Consider the following 15,940-nt stretch of genomic DNA (forward strand, 5'->3'; position numbering starts at 1 on the left):
TCCACCTCTTCTTTGACTTTTAAATCTCAAGGAAGGAATTCTCATCTATCCTAGGCCTCTACCCTATAGCGCTGCAAGTCCACTAGAGCAACAGAGAGGTTTGGAGGACAAAGACATTGGTCAAACAGATAATGCAGAGCAAACCATCCAGTAGTCACCTTTGAAAGATGCTATTGTTTCACAGGGCAGGACCACATACCAGGTCTTCATCCATTCCTGGCACAGCACTATGGGGAGATGGTGGTGTAGTGGTATTGCTAATAATCTAGAGGCGCAAACTATTGTTCTTGGCCATGGGTTCAAATCTCACGATGGCAGCTAGTGGAAATTAAATTCAATTAATTAATATCACATGTAAGTTAAAGCTAGCCTCAGTAATGGTGACCATGAAATGATTATTGATTGTTGTAAAAGCCCATCTGGTTCACTAATGCCCCTTAAGGGAAAGAAATCTGCCATCCTACATGTGCATCCAGACCTATAGCTATGTGGCTGACTCCTAACTGCTCTCAAGGGCATTTAGGGATGGGCAACAAATGCTGACTTTACCAGTGATGCCCACAAGCCATGAATGAATAATAAAGAAAAACTACACTTGTAGAATGGGGGAGACAACATCCAAGTTACCAAAGAGCAAATTGACATGAGAGGAAGGTCACTTCCTATGAGCCTTTGCCAGAGCAAGAGGAGTGTAGCAACTCTTTCAACACCCAGGGGTAGATGCACCTCAGAAAAGCATGATAATTGGTTTAAAAAAAGGCATGTATACACATTCAGGGGAGGCTGATTATATGTACTTTTGAAGTCACTGCAATAAAGTAGCACATGGACTGACATGGCACTTTGCTCCTGATGGAGGTTGGAGTCACAGAGAAAATCCAGTACTTAAGTCTCCACTGATGTGATGATGATTGACATATGCATGATGGGGCAAAGAACTGCGTTGTCGTGTGGATGGGTTGTGGTTTGAGGGAATGTCCTTTTCTTGGCAATGAGGGCTGGAAGGAGCTAAAGCATCGAAGATTGACTACATTCCACAAAACAGAAGACTTTAATGATCAGACTATCTGTGATGCTTCTTGCAATAAGTGCTACTGAGTCTCCTTTGCTCTATCCTGCAGCACTGGTGCCCATCCATAATGGCATACATGAGTATGCCCATAGGGAATGCCATGCCTGTGGCTGAGAAGCCCTGACTGTACGTACATGGTATGGGGATCCAAGAAGCCCCTCTTCTCCCCTGCTCCCATTCCTGCCCTCTGTTCTTACCTGCAAAGGCCCAGTGTCTGTTGTCACCACCGGGAACTTCTTCAGCTGTTTCTCTTCTTCTGGATCCTGTTCCTGCTCTGAACTCATGCTGAAGTCCTGGGACTTCAGCTATTACCTACAACCACCTCCTCTGCCACTAAATGGAGGCTGGTCAATCCAAACTATATAATGAGTGTAATTTTTTTTACATTTATTTACATTTACAGCATATTTTATTTGCTTTATGTTTTTAAATTTATTTTATTTTAAAGGTTGTTTCATTTATGCATGTAGCTATTTAGGAATGTACAGAATTTCAACTTTTATTTTTTTCTGATGATAAAGGTCCTAAAATACCTAACTATACAATGTTTATTTTATATTTAGTGATTTATTTTAGTACAAGTTATTTCAGCTAGTAATGCACTGTACTGCACATGTAATTGTGAGGAGGCTGGTGGAATGTGTGGATACCTGGCAAGTAAAAGTTAATGCATAGACGCATCAAATGATACATTTTGGTAGGAAGAACAAAGAGAGGCAATATAAAGTAAAGGATAGAATTTTAAAGGGTACGCAGCAACAGAGAAAGAGAGAGCGAGCAGTACAGTACAGTAGTTCAATTCGTACACTGTTTTTTTCTGGGTGAGAAATGTCTGAAGGAACCTAACTCCGGCTTTAACACTGATTCTTATGGGAACCCACGATTCACTTAAAGCTGTTACACTTAAAGTCCCGATTTCAGGAATGCAACCATAACTTTAAGTGAGGACTTACTGTATTTATAAAATCCAGGATCTTGTATGCCTTTCTTAACTGCTTTCTCAACCTGTCCTGACACCTGCAATGATCTGTGCACGTATACCACAGCTCTCTCTCTGTTGCTGCATACCCTTTAAAATTGTATCCTTTATTTTATATTGCCTCTCTTTGTTCTTCCTACCAAAATGTATCATTTGATGCATCTATGCATTAACTTTAATTTGCCACATATCCACATATTCCACCAGCCTGTGTCCTCTTGAAGTCTATCAATATCCTCCTCACAATTCACAATTACTCCAAGTTTTGTGTCATCTACAATCTTTGAAATTATGTCCCATACACCCAAGTCTAGTTCATTACTTTACATCCAGAAAAGCAGTGGTCCTGGTACCTACCCCTGGGGAAGTGCATTGTATGCCTTCCTCCAAAATGGAAAACAAGTAGTTTACCTAATGACTCTAAGTTATTGTCAGTCAGACAACTTTTCATCTTACATTAAATTTACTTTTCATTCCACGAGTTAAATTTTGCTGCCAAGTCTCTTATTTGACACTTTATCTGTTGTCTTTTGGAAGTCCATGTACACTACATTAACTGCATTACCATCATTAACTCTGTCTGTTATCACATCAAAAAAACTCAATCGAGTTAGTCAAACATGATTTGCCTCTAAGGAATCCATGCTGGCTTTCCTTAATTAATCCACAATTGTCTAATGACCATTAACTTTGTCAAAGTTTATCATTTCTAAAGGTTATTCCACTGTTGAAGTTAAATTGACTGCCCTGTAATTGCTGGGGTTATCCTTACATATGTTTTTGAACAAGGATGTAATTTATGGAATTCACCACTCCTCTGACACTGCCTCTGTATCTAAAGAGGATTGGAAGGTTATGGTCAGGGCCACTGCAATTGCCACTCTCATTTCTCTCAGCATCCTCGGATATATCCAACTCAGTCCCCTTATTATTCAGTCGTGGGGTGTGGGCAGCGCTGGCAAGGCCAGCATTTCTTGCCGGTCCCTAATTGCCCTTGAGAAGGTGGTAGTGAACTGCTTTCTTGAACTGTTGCAGTCCATGTCATGTAGGTACACCCACAGTGCTGTTAGGGAGGGAGTTCCAGGATTTTGACCCAATTACAGCGAAGCTACGGCAATATATTTCCAAGTCAGGATGGTGAGTGGCTTGGAGGGGAACTTACAGGTGGTGATGTTCCTTGTGACTTATCAACTTTAAGCACAACCTTCCTTTCTAATATCCCCTCTTTAGCATTTTTTAGCCTATTCAGTGTCTCAGCTACCTCTTCTTTCACTAAGACTTTGAAGGCATTCTCTGCCTTGGTAAAGGCTCAGTTAGTACCTGTGCCATGCCCTCTGTCTCCATGCATAAATTTCCTTTTTGGTCTCTAGTCAGCCTCATGCCCACTCTTCCTACCTTTTTACTGTTTACATGCCTATAGAAGACATTTAGATTTCCTTTTATGTTAGTTGCCAGCCTCTTCTCATACTCTCTATGTCCCTCTCTGATTTTCTCTTTCACTTCCCCTATGAATTTTCTATATTCAGCGTGGTCCCCACTTGTATTATCAACCTGGCATCGTGCATTGGCATCCTTCTGCTGTTTCACCCTACTCTCTATCCCTTTAATCACCTACGGAGTTATGGTTTTGGGTGCCACCCCTTCCCCCTTGTAGGAATGTATCTCGGCAGTACTTGAACTATCTCCTCTTTAAATCCAGTTTATTCTGTTACAGATTTGTCCACCAGTCTTTTATTCCAATTTATGTGGGACAGGTCCATTCTCAGACCACCTTTACAATTAAATATTTTTACTTTAGATTTCTCCTTGTCCTTTTCTATTGCTAACCTAAAACTTACAGTACTACAATCACTGTTTCCCAAGTGTTCTCCTACAATAGATTCACTAAGCCAGCTCATTCTGTAGAACCAGTTATGGCACCACCTCCTTCTTGGTTGGACTGGAAACACACTGATCAAGAAAATCCTCCTGAGCACTCTTTAGAAACTCTTGCCTCTCTTCTCCCTTTACACTATTACCATACCAGTCTATACTAGGATAATTAGAGTCTCCATTATCACTACTCTATAGTTTTTGCACCTCTCTGCAATTTCCCTAAAAATGTGCTCCCCTTTATCTTTTCAACTAGTTGCTGGCCGATGGAACAGTCGTGTAGTGGTAACTCCAATGTTTCTTGCAGCAACCAAGCTTCCTTCAGCTCTTCACAATTCAATGCAGAGTTAGTGGCTGACTCCTTGAAGACAAGGGCTACCCTCCAAAGGTCTAGCTGATGACATCTGTTAGGAGCTGCAGACTATGGTGTACAGGAGAGATTCGATCAATTTCAGCTGACCACAAGAGCTGTTATCGAGCACACAATGGGGATGCTAAAGATGGACTTCAGATGCCTGGAAAAACCTGCAGGTGGCCTTCAGCATGTACCAGCCTAGGTATCCAGAATGACAGTGGTATGCTGTGCCTTGTACAACATAGCACAACAATGAGGACTGGGGCTCCAGGATGAAGAAGGTTCTCAGTTCACTGCCTCTTTTGAGGAGGAAGTGAATAAAGGGGGCAATATGAGGAAAGGGGGAACTTAATATGATGGTCCGTATAAAAGCACATGTGGCTACTCCAGATAGCTTCATTCTGGCATGGTGTAGTTCGACAGAAGCCGTGAACTTATCCAATATTCAAATTATGAACCCACTTGGATCCCCCATTCTCCAACACAAAGCAGTCCTACAATCAACAAAGCATCCCTGTTACATCAATTACTCATCTTTAAGCCCTGTCTTACCACTCATCGTAAGTGAAGGGCCAATCACCAAGCAGCAGGCAAAAATGGGCAGTACAAGAAAATGGTCCAAGCTTCCACATGAGTTACCTCAATAGAAATGGTTCATATGCCATTCCACTACTGCCAATGCATTGAAAACGACAAGGAAATTCATCCCTATTGTTGATCCTTTAACTTGAAGATGCCTTCCTCATGACTGATTGATTATTGACTAGTTTATCAAGCAGTTTCAGTAATTTAATATTGAAATGTCGAAATTTTGTGATGTGATATGATAGACAGGTTTTGTTGACAAATAGTTGCACACATAAATTTGTCAACTTAGACTCAAAATTGTTGAGCAGAATTGGCTAATTTCTAACTTGCGCACTAATCACATGTTGGTAACATTATTGTGGACTTCTTCCTATAGATTTAGTTGCTTTTAGCTGGTTATCATTACATCTCTGAATTAGGAGCAAGTGTACTTTGATCAAATTTCTCAACAGCTCTATTACCAACAGTAACTTCATTTTTGTAGTTTTATTCACTCACCTGAAAACAGCTCAGAGTGGTTAATGATAAAAGGCAACCTGACAGGAGAGTGTGAAGGCTATCTAGGTGGGACTGGAAGCATGGCTGAAGAGGCGAGGTTTGAGGAGGCATTTGAAAGCAGGTGGAGGCAAAGTACAAGGAACTGGGAAAATAATTCCAGCAGTAAGGATTGAATGAACAGTCTTCAATGATGGAGCAATCAAATAGACATCTCTGCAAGCAAATTGGACATCATGAGCACCTTTATGTAAATGCCTTATGGTTTATGGCACCACCATCAAAAGAGGCATTACATAAAATCCTCTCATTGTTACATATGCCATGATGACCACTCACTTTTTCATCCAACTCCCTAAGGCAGCAGTATAGAGCACCTAATGGATTTATCTATTGGTGTAATCTCCACCCACAGCCAAACAGTAATTCAACATTAATGAAAAATTGACAGACTTTGGAAGAAGATCTAACTAATTTATCTTGGGCAAACTCAGAACATTACAGTTGTTGTTTACTTAAACATTATCATTCCTAAAGAATTATTGTAATTTTATTTTTCTGGGAAAGGAAAATGTATTGTTTGTGACTGGATGCCTGGAGGAATTTAAGTCATTCAAGTAAGCAAATTAAATGTGAACTAAACAGACCACACACTGTTTAACTGTATGACCTTCAACCTCTGACATGGTGGATGTCTTGTTGTTTTGTATTGGATTTTTCAGACTGGCTTTTTGGAAGTCTGCTTTCAAACTGTAGCAATCTCTGTGTGGACCCAACCAGACAGCAGTGCAATATAAAACAGAAACCAGTTCATCAAAGGGTTTAGCATAGATCAATCCTCACACATCCACTTCAACCCTACAGTGGGGTTAGAATAAGTAAAACCAGCTTTTATAAACATTTGACAGACTAATTAAATCACTTATTACAAGTTTTTCCAACATTCATGTCTTTGGCACTCACACAAACAACAGTTTAATTAGAGAATTTGTCTGAAAGGCCAATCAAAATTTTATTAGTTTCATCTGTATACTGCTTGCAACTTAAAAAAAAATAATTGGCATCTATTGTATGGAAATATAATGTAGGCAGATGACATCGGATCTGAAGTCAAGCCTTGCTTCTGATTGAAATGTTCCTGTCCATCTACATGGTGGAGCAGATCACTTGCTGTCATTCTCATCCTGATGTGATCCATTCTATGACATTAAGGGACATCTGTGAAGAAACAGCAAAGGTTATGGCCACAACCTCTGACACATCTTTAAATACGGAAGTTGTGCCAAGGGACTGCAGGATTGACCACATTGCACCTCTGTTAAAAAAGGGGGAAAGGGCAAACCAGATGATCAGTTAGCCTCTGACAGTTGGGGAATCCCTCCCCCCTTGCACAGGAAGCGCATAGCCCGTTTTGGCAGCGGTGATCAGCTGCGCGCCTGCCCATCAAGGGCAAAATTCTGCCCAAAGTATTAAAAGAAATGTAACTGATAGGGCTGAATTTTGCTGTCGGTGAGCAGGGGGCAGGGCCTGCTCGTCGATGCGTAAAATAACGCAGGATGACATCGGGGGGAACCCCCAACATCACCCCGCCCCATTTAAATTTTCAGGAAGGCGGGGGTGCAGCAAAATCAGCTGTCCGCCCGCCCACCTGTCAATGGCCAATTGAGGCCATTGACAGGATTGTTGAAACAATTAAAGGCCCTGTCCGTCCAACCTTAATGTTAGTGGGCAGGCCAGGAGCCCTGGTGGGGAATAGAGAAAACATGAAACCTCATCCACCAGCGGGATGAGGTTTCATGTAGAAATTTAAATAGTTTATTAAAGTTTTAGTGTAATTTATGAACATGTCCCATCTCGTGTGACATTGTCACATGAGGGGGACATGTTAAGGATTTTTTTCCTCTATTTTTGACGTTTTCGAGAGTGTTAGCGATCTCCCTGAGGCAGCACTTAGCCTCAGGGAGATGTGCGCTTTTTCGTGCGCATGCGTTAAAGAGTGAACTCTCGGACAGAATTTTCTGCCTTTTGAGTGGGTGAGCCCGACCCAATCTCCAGCAGGCGGGGAGCCGATCCCTGCCGGAGAAGCAGGCCCCGCCGCCATTTTATGTGGGCGGGTCAATTGAGGTCCGCCCAGCGTGACATCTGGCAGGAAGCGCTATGCACTCCGTGTGCGGATGGTGGGGGAGGCGGGGAATCCCTGAAAGCGAGAGGGCGCTCTTTCACACATGCGCACGAAAGAGCGCACATCTCCCTGAGGCTAAGTGCTGCCTCAGGGAGATCGCTGACAGTTTTAAAAATGTTTAAAATAGAAAACAAAAGCCTTAACATGTCCCATCTCATGGGACATTGACAAGTCGGTGGGCACACAGCTGATTGGGCTGCGCCCCTGCCTTCCTGAATATTTAATTGGGGCGGGGTGACGTTGGGGGTTCCGCCTGATGTCATCCTGCATCATCTTACCTGTCAGCGAGCGGGCCCCGCCCCCTGCTCACCGACAGCAAAATTCAGCCCTCGCTTTTGGGGAATCCCCACTCGCCCCCCCCCACCCCGCCTGCACAGGGAGCACATAGCGCTTCCCGGCGGATGTCACGCTGGGCGGGCCTTAACTGACCTGCTCATGTAAAATGGCGGCGAGGCCTGCTTCTCCGGCGGCGATCAGCTCCCCACCCGCCGATGGGGAAGTAAAATCTATAAGTGCTTTTAAAAAGGAAGTGGACTAAATATTTGAAGATGAAGAATTTTAAAGGATATCTTCAAAGGGCAGGAAAATAGGGCAATGCTATCTCTTTCAGGGAGGTGACATATGTACAATGGGCCAAATGGCCTCTTTTTATGCTTTAAAAGCCCATGTACTTGTGCTCATACTGAAACCTGGAGAAACTGTACTGAACAATACATCTTTACATTGAGTGTTCAGTCCTGGGCAGTCGTGACAGTGGCTTATCTGACCAGGACTCACATGCGGATTGGTTACTGCTCAATTTAATTGGCAGCAAGTTTGAATTGCAGATGTTCCAGTTTGTTCCTACTTTTGTCTTTATCGAATTACACATTATTTTGATATTACTAATGCGGAATTAGGGAGAATAATAAGCAAGGTGAGCCCACACACTCCAGAAATGTCTGGCAGGACCCTGAGTAGCATCACATGAACAGTAGCAAAGACTGTCAGACATCAGGCCTCTCTCTCTACAGTGGGTATGTTATGATATATACAATCTTTGTGGGTTTTGTTTTAGCTTTAAGACTTAAATTGCAGAAGTTGGAAAGCGGTCAGCTGTTTTCCTTTGAAGGTGATTGGACTGATGGGGATTTTATTCACCACATTTTTCCCAAAATCCCATATTCAACTCGAGTGATTTGCAGCAGACAACCCGTTGACTTAATAATCATTCCTGGGCCTCTAAAAATACACAACAATATAATAAATAAATGATGACATGTTCCTCACTAAACGAGGGCTCTGTGAAGGATCCCAAATCAGGTCCTTAATTTATTCATAAAGGAAACTTGGAAAGAACAGCACACACTTGGTTCATGCATAATTCAGGAATTTTTAATTTTAGAAGAATTGTTTGGTTGAGAAGAGAAAATCTGCACTCCAGGTGTCGGGTTGGTGCATCCAACGTGCCAACCATCAAAACATCACGTATGTTATCAATCTCCAAACTGCGATACCCAAATTGATCAACCAGCGACGAAAGGTGATGTGCTTCAGGCATATTGCTTACAATTTGTTACAAGTGGAATAATCATTACAGTTAGAGTGAGTCAGGCTTAAATGACCCAGGTACCTGCAATTTGCCTCCAAATGACTGAATACTTCACATCGCTGACAAACCAGCTATGATGACCGATAGGGGAAAAAGTCCCAGTGGCTATATTTTGCTGTGATTAAATGGAAAATGCTTGTTGTTGTATTGAATTAAAGTGGAACATTTCCTTAAGAATTTAGATGGAGATGCAACCTTTTTATCTTCACCTTCCTCAATGTTATGGGCAATTCACACCCGTCCCCTCTGTTTCTGAATTAGCTTGTGCTGAAATTCCCACTTCATAGCTGGTCTTATTGGCTGCAGCAAATGTGACGCTTTATGGTGAGAATTATTGCAACGCAACTTTTTTCTGGAAAAATTTTAGTAAGCAATTAAATGATTATTAACTTCTTTATAGCCAGTCACAATCAGTGACACCCTGACAACATTGCATTCCCCATCATGCTATTGTGCATCATTTGCTTTATAAGTCCATCTTTTTACCTGTGCCCACTTTCAAGGTACATTACAATCAGCCCCGATACAGGTCATCAGTAGGCTACTTGCAGGTTGCATTCTGAAGATCTTTTGATAAATTTCTCTTATGGATTTTCCAATCCACATAATTTTCAAAAATAAAATCAAACTATAACACCGATTCATATGCAAAGCTGATCATCCTCTTCCTTCAGGCATCATGTCCTAAGAGGTCATTGGCGACCATGGATTTCCACTTGATTGGTCCATGGTTATGCTTGGCAAAGCACTGCTGTAGTTTGTTATTGCCTTCTGCAACATGGCTGATCAGGAAACTCTCCCACACTTACCGCCTGCCGTCAGGCATACTGATAGGATTTGCAGGCTAGCAATTAACCTGTTTGGCCACGTTATGAATGTACCTTCCAAGGTCATCAAGTCCTGGAATGGGAATTGAACTCAGAGCTTCTGGTCCAGAGGTAGGGACACTACTCACTGTGCCACAAGCAAGAGCCCCCCATTCTGGTAATACAAAAACGAAATTAAACATTTATTAACAAAAGAAAAGGTTTCAAGCACAGGCATAGGTTTACAAATTACTACAATAATAACTCCTAAAACCCATAATTAACCTGGCTGCCAGTTACACCCCGTTAAGATGATGGTAAAAAATAGATTTAAACTATCCAGTAAAGTCAAACACAATACCCTGGACAGTAGAATTCAAAGTGGCTTTTCCCAGCTTCGGTTTCTGTAGACAGCAGCTTAATGCACAACTACGGGAGGCTTTTCACACTTCTGGTAGATCTTACAATACCTTCTCCTTCCTGATACATAACCTGTTCTTCTTTATACATGGTTCTCCCTTTTAATGCAAATTCCATTGTTCCCATATGTCTTTGGAACTTTACCTTTCTCATAATATAAATCTTTTCATGATGCTAATCCTATCTGTAACCTAAGGGGAAAATAAACACACTGCTTGGTCTAGCTTCCCTGGCTAGGTGTAAAATCCTATCACCTCTTTGAAATTCAAACTACTCTGATTTATCTAAACATGCAAATTCTCCTCACTTCACCTTCTAAAACTTCAACCATATTTACATATTTAGCATTTCAAACCTAGCTTCCTTTTGATAACTCAAAGCCTCCATTAATTGGGTGGCATTGCCTTTTTAAAGGGGAAGATTTTAAAGGAACTGTAATTCTATTCATTCTTTCCCTTTAAGAAAACAATTGCAACAGCTGCTACACTTGGAAACTAAAGCAGCTTTATTCAATCTGACAGAGAAACAAATAAACTGATTAGTCAATGCAATGTCTTTAAACATAAATCATTCCTACTGCTTTCATAATTGAATGTTGCTGTTGCCTGCTGTTAATCTGTAATATAATCATATCTTTGCATTGCATTTTCTTGATGACCACTTATTCACAGAATTTAGTAGCAATGGGAAAATATACAAAGGAATGGTAAGATGTCCAATTTGTTGACCAGAGAGCTTCAGTAAAGAGAAGTGCTACTTGTATCTGTCCAGCTTGGTTTCATATATCCATTGCTTTACATCAACAACAACTTACATTTATCAAGCACCTTTAATGTTCTGTAACATTTCAAGATGCTTATCAGCTGATATTTCAGTTACTCATAGTTTGTTCAGTGATATTACTTCTTACGAGGTAATTTGTGCATAAGGATAGATATGATGATGTGACCATTAACACAGTGACATTTCATTTAAGTTCCAACCTAATTTGGAAATGTTTGGTCCTCAAATTAAAGAATAATAGTCAGCAGCATATCAGCAACATTGGAAACCCTAAGATATGACTGATGTCATGCCAATTTTTGGTCAGCTGGTCATGTTGTCTAATGCTACAGCCAAATGAATTATGGCAGCAATAATTAATTGTCAAATAAACCGTGCTGTCATACGCATGGACTTACAATAACATCATTGTATTTTTCCCTATGTATAAATTTGGTGAAACTCTATTGCATGATATAGTTCAAAAAAAAACAACAACACTTTCAGTTGAAATTTTTTGGAACTGCAGAACAAAGCAAAACACTCAAGAAGCTCCACACCGTCCAGGACAAAGCAGCCGCTTGATTGCCACCACATCCACAAACATTCATTCTTTCCACCACCAACGCACAGTAGCAGCAGTATGTACCATCTACAAGATGCACTGCAGGAATTCACCAAGGCTCCTTAGACAGCACCTTCCATATCCACAACCACTACCATCCAGAAGGACAAGGGCAGCAGATAGATGGGAACACCACCACCTGGACATTCCGCTCCAAGTCACTCAATGTCCTGGCTTGGAAGCATATTGCTGTTCCTTCAGTGTCGCTGGGTCAAAATCCTGGAACTCCCTCCCTAACAGCACTGTGGTTGTGCTTACACCACATCGACTGCAGCGGTTCGAGAAGGCAGCTCACCACCACCTTCTCAAGGGCAACCAGAGATGGGCCATACATGCCGGTGAAGCCCACATTCTATGAATGAATAAAAAAAAGTTACTGATGTTGATTATTGGCATGGGCAAGTCCTCCTTGAGTGCATCAGCAATGATTCAGCAATACTGACAATGGTGTAGCTGAACAATCAAATTAGGGAGAAATGGTGTAGGCTGGGATTTATCCCATTCACAGTAAATAGGTAAACTTCCAACCCAAATGGAATAATTGCCCAGCAACGGTGTCTCATTGAAAAAACAAACCATTGCAATATGGCTACCACGTCATTATTTACTTCAGCTATTTCATCATTTCACCTGCAGCATCACTGGAAAGTTGTAATTTTAACAATGATGCCATCAATTATATATTTGAGTTGGTTGAATGAAATTTGATGGTAGGGATGTAAGAAGCAATGTGGATTAGTATAGACCTGGTCTTGGCTGAAACACTCCTGTATCCAGTTGTGCAGAAGTTGGGAGAAGACATGACTGGAACTAGAAGGAAACAGATGGTAGTCTATTGAAAATGTTTTGGAAGATTTGGGACACTCAGGGGGTGTTGATGAAAGGAGAAACATTGATTACCAATTTGTAAATTAAAGGCAAGCAATGCAATGGACAGAACAGTCCATGTGGAACTGGCAGCCTGTTGATGGAGACATTCATTCGCTTTAACAATGTGATGCTTGTGTGGTGTGCAATAAATAATTCGCAACCTAATAATGCTCAACTGTTGAGCTTTTTGTACAGCACAGGACTTAAAGGTGCAGGAGTTGATGTTCTGGGCTGGCCTTCAAGCCTTCTGCTTGCCCTTCCGTATCCAGCCCCATCCTGACTCATTTTCCTGGGTTAGATACATATGTCTCCTGAGAGGCTTGTGCCATTTTCCACTATCCACTGCCATCTTCCAGGGGAGATGGGGAGGGACCTTAAAAGAAGCAGATTAACCTTAAAGTCTCAGAATGGCAGGCTTTTCAATGAAGGCCTCAGCCAAGGGCATCAGCAGCCAAGGGTTTGGGTCCTACCAGGAAGAAAAGGAGGCCAGTACGCTGTCTTCGCCCTCTACTGGAGGAACTCGGAACTTTTATTGCCACTCCCTGGAGGGTAAGAAAGAACTCACATTGACATAACATTTACACAGCCTTAGGACATCCCAAAGTAACCCCAGGAACCGGTGGGACAAATGGGGAGGAAATCTGCCAGGGAACCAGACCCTGCTCCTGTGCGACCGTTTACATGCAGCGGGTGGAGGCGGCAGCAGTGCCATTGGCAGGGCAGGAGGGCGGAACTCCCGGTTAGGAGAAGGGGGCAGCAATAGACCTTGCCACCCAAATTATTCAACATCATTTATCTTGATCCTGTTGAACTTTAAGCAGGGTCATAGAGGAGAATTTCCTCATAAAAGTACCGTGGAACATTCATACCGGCTTATGCCAGACAGCTGCTGGGAAATGACATCAGGCTAACATGCTCTAGCCTTCCAGATGCTTTCTGTCAACAATTATTGCTGAATATTTTTTTATTAATTCATTTTTGGAACCTAAAAGTTGCTGGCAAGGCTAAAGCTACCAGAGGGCAGTTCATAGTCAACCACATTGATGTGGAGTCAGAGTCACATCTAGGTAGGATCGAGCTTGAATGCTTGTTCTTAACTGTATTGTGGCTGTTCAACCAAATCATCCATGTTTGATGATGACTTGTAGTGAATTTACCCTTCTAACAGCATTCACATATGACATGTACAGTGCTCCAGTCTGGACTTCACACTAAAGCTAACCAACCGGGCTGACATTTTAAATAGCAGGAGCTAGTTTGTAACCAAGATATGTTTTTAACTGAGAACTATGGACGGACAGTATGACCTCTAATTGTAACACCTGTTGCATCATTTATGGTACTCTTGCTTAACAAAGTTAGGAAAATACAACTTGGGGGCGAAATTAGTTCTTGGTAGTTTGCAGGTGTTGAACACGCAGCCTGCACCCAAACTCAAAGGAGCGATGAAACTCCAGATTTGGTTCCTGTGCCTAACTAACAACATATGGGCTGCCAGCAGCACTCACATTGAGAACTGGTGCAGTATCCCCCAATTTCTGATAATATGCTTTTCATATGACACCCAAAGAAGGTCTTCTATAATTAATACCTGTAACTAAAATAACTTTACTCTTGAAGGTCAGTATTTCAGGGTTATAATACATGTAGTCACAATAGAGAAGGATGTTTAGTTTGGGATCCCTGCATTCTTCAGTTGAACGTTTCTCAAGTGGATTGTCGAGCACATTCAAGGCCCATACCTATGAAAAACCAAGGACTGGATTTTCACCCTGACATCGAGGCAGGAACTGAGGCTGGCATGTAACTGCTACAGCAGCTGGCAAGCTGATCCCCATCTCAATTGATTTTTGGTAAGCTCAGATCAGGGTGAAAGGCTGCCCGCCTGCCAGTGACGGGTATCCAGTTAAGTTGATTAAAAGGCCAGTTACGGCTAATGGTCAGAGGCTGACTGGCCTGTGAGCCCCCGCAGTGTCGGGCACGGCAGCTGCCTCAGGAGCACCCTCCTGGCAGCAGACCGGGGGGGTCCAGCATTCCAGGATGCTTTCGAGACTCCCCCATAACTCCCACCTTCCTGGCCATGGCTGCAGCCACAGCCGGCCAACTTGTTGAGAGCCCCCCACCCACATCCACAAATGTGGCCATTTTTTAATTAAAATCTGTTAGAAGTGGCACCTCAAGATGCAGATGCTTCTCCCTCATGTGCAATGGCAGGTGGAAGCTCCTTTTGTGCTGGAAGGTCTCCTATTGCTCCTCCAGCTTCGAAAGTCTTCCTGCTATGCTTAGTTGGCCACAGCGCACCCTCTACCTACTAATTGGCCACTCAAGGCAAAACTCGTGGTCAGGTTGGTGCTCCCGTAGAATACGGGGTCAGGACTCGTGTTTGACCGAGGTCCCAACACAACAGGCAAAATCATGCCCCAAGCATGACAGCCCCATCCATAGCTTCTTTAATAGCTCAATTGATCGATATAGCCCAGCCATAGATCACTTGAGTAGAGGAGCAACAGTTTGTGAAAGGAATGTTTTAACAGGAGAGAAAGAAATCCTTTAATTCAGAATCTGAACACTTGGGAAGCAGAGTTTAAGTCAAACTCAGTTGGACAGAATGCAAGTCCATTCACTATAATAGGTCAGGAAAGTCTTAAATTATATGAGTTTGAGCAACCTTAATCCAATTGCCATTGTGCATAAACCTACAGAATAACGCTGCCTGTAATCTAGCACTAATTAGCATTAATTTGGCAGTCTCAGTCACTGAGATCATGAGGCTGCTTTTGTAGTTAAATGAAATCTTATGCCTGGCGTGTGACTGATGCTGCACAGAGGTTGGGGTTTAGACCCATTAGCCACGGTTTTACTCATGGCAGTAGCTCAGTAATAATCACTGATAGCAACTTCTGACAAATTTCAACTTCAGGTTCTTGGAAAAACTTTTATAAGTCTTAACCATCACAGTTGCTATGGAGTGATCAGCACTTAGCTGACATATTCCTAAGCCAGGGACCGGAGGTTGAATTCTTGACTTGAATGAAACTGATCAAGTTTCAGGTCGATGAGGGCTCTTCATCCGCTCTGATGAAGAGTCATCATCAACCTGAAACTCTAACTCTGTTCCTCTCTCCACTGGCGCTGCCTGACCTGCTGAGCCTTTCCAGAAATTTCTGTTTTTATTTCAGATGTTCAGCATCTGCAGTATTTTAGTTTCTTCTTCAAGGGGAGTCGCACTCATACAATAGGAGCTATGGAATCTGCCTCTGGGACATCTGGCCAGAAAGGGAAACACAGTGGAGCAAGAGGCAAGGGGAAGGGCTCCAAAGTCT

The sequence above is a fragment of the Carcharodon carcharias genome, chromosome 22 (genome assembly GCF_017639515.1).
Source record: "Carcharodon carcharias isolate sCarCar2 chromosome 22, sCarCar2.pri, whole genome shotgun sequence".
Taxonomy (NCBI): Eukaryota; Metazoa; Chordata; class Chondrichthyes; order Lamniformes; family Lamnidae; genus Carcharodon; species Carcharodon carcharias.